Source organism: Nicotiana attenuata, chromosome 5 (genome assembly GCF_001879085.1).
Source record: "Nicotiana attenuata strain UT chromosome 5, NIATTr2, whole genome shotgun sequence".
Lineage (NCBI taxonomy): Eukaryota > Viridiplantae > Streptophyta > Magnoliopsida > Solanales > Solanaceae > Nicotiana > Nicotiana attenuata.
Genome location: NC_031993.1, coordinates 38,529,559 through 38,531,894, shown reverse-complemented (window position 1 = coordinate 38,531,894; position 2,336 = coordinate 38,529,559).

The following is a 2,336-nucleotide window of genomic DNA, read 5'->3' as shown; positions in this document are numbered from 1 at the left end:
CCATATGTATTAGGAGTAGGACATGTATTATATATATGGGGCTCATTGTATCATTGTCATAATTAATCAAATAGATTTTTCTCCCGTGTATTCTCACAGTGCTTTCCGTTCACGAAGTGTTGGTCCTGAACGCGAAGAAGGATTTCAGTTAGGGGTATATTTTGTCCATAAATTCGGGAATTGCTTATTTTTCACTATTTTTAGTTTTGAAGCTCAGGAAGAGGCGATTTCGGAGAGAATTTTCACTATTACTTTGTGGGTAAGTAATTTCTATTTGGATAAAATTATATATCTTCATTTTCCATGGATTTGTACACTTTAATCATGAAATTTTAAAAGAAAAAGTGGGATTTTTGCCTAAGAGAGTGTATTTTGGAATTTTGAGTACCGATTTAGATTTGGTTTTAGAATCTAATCATATATTTGGACTCTGCAGGTCATGGATCATCGGATTTTGGTATTGGTTTCGAATTTTGGGCATGCGAGCCCGGTTGACTTTTGGGAATTCCTTCAAAGATCGAAGTATTATGGATTAGGATCATTTCCTATCGCATTGGTTGACTTTCCTAGTCGATGTTTGGCTATATTTGAGCCGATTAGAGGTGATTTCGTAAGGAATGCGCTTTGGAGCTTCGGACTAGCCCGGTTGAGGTAAGTATCTTACCTAATCTTGTTGAGGGAATAACCCTTAGGAGATAACCTTTTTTGTCTAACTGAAATGTGTGAGATGCGACGTATACGCGAGGTGACGAGTGTTGCACCCTATTTTGCACAGGTCAAAATAAAATAAAACTAGTGGTTCCTCTGAAGTTGATGAAAAAGAGTCGTCACATAATAATTTTAGAGGTATACTAGGGTACCTATAAGTCTATAAGGCCATTGTCCTAATGGTCTACTAACTAATGAGATTTGGGTAAAGGTTTCAGTTATTTTAAGGGGAAAGTGTTAGACATCCTTTAAAATCTACCTGAGGTAGTTCATTAAAATTAAGGTAGATACGGGGAAAGAATTATATATGTCCTAGTTGATTAATTGATTAAAATTACTAAATGGTTTTTTATGAAAGGCCTTGTATAAGTAAAAATCATATTGATTCTTGTTTGAAAGCTCATCTTTTGTAAAGAAAGTATATTCCCTTTAGAAATGGTAAGATTTGTTTAAAAATCTTAGTAAAATAAGGGGCTATTACAAGAAAATGTGTCTATGCATTTATCAAAACTGGTATACTTGATCCGTTTATTTGGAGGTTGTTTTAATAAAGACAATTATATTTTCCAAAAGGACTTCTTAATCTTGGTTCTTCTCAAAAACCAGTGATGTGTGATTGCCATTTTTGTGTTAGAACATTTCAATTTCCCATGATCCATTTTTGAAAACCTTTCAAAAGAGTTGTTTCCATTTAAACTTGTTTAAATTCCGCCGATGCATAAAACCAAACAAAACTCATTAGAAAAGATGTGCAAGTGAAAGAAAGATTAGTTGCCAAAATAATTAGTTTCAAAACGTTAAGATTTCAAAAGTGTTAAGGTTGTTAAGACGAATAATCCTTGAAGCCACAATTACCTTTTACCTGTTGTATTGGGGAAAAATCGATATTACGATTGGAATTAATTATGTGGCTGACATGTCAAGACACATAGATTATTATAAGAGAGATATCTGGCAAAGAGTACTTAAAGAGACACGAGTCTCAACAGGTACGAGCGAAATGTCATGAAGACAAGAAAGAACGGTCACTCGGGCCTCTTGATAATTTAAAGAGACACCAGTGGAATGAATCAAGACAGCAGAAAGTACAGATTCGTAATATCTTCAATTAATGAGCGTAAATGATAGGAAACGTTATAGAATCTTCACGGAGCAGTTACGATTGCCAATTATAACGTCTTATTAATGTCATTAAATGCTCATAATGGCTCTATTATGGGAGGAAAGAAACGTTGTACTTAGAAATAACTATAAAAGAGAGAGAAATAACATTGGTAGGGGGACCAATTATTATATTGCTTACTCGGCTACTTCTCAGTATAATTTTCCTTTCTTGTTATACAATTATTTCTTTATTTGATAATCAGTAACCCGAATTCTTCTAAGAATACGCTTTGACCGAAATTCCTATTTTCTGGTTAAACACTTGTTAGGTTCTGATTTGCCTAAAGTATGCTTAAAAGATTAAGATAATAATAGATTTTTTAATATTAGCATTAGTTCATATACACAGAAAGAAAGACAACAGCAACAACAATTATTTTTCTATTATATAGAAAAGCCAAGTGTGGTCGACCAATGGCATAAATTTTAGTTCAAGGGTAAAATTATAATTTCAATTAATAACT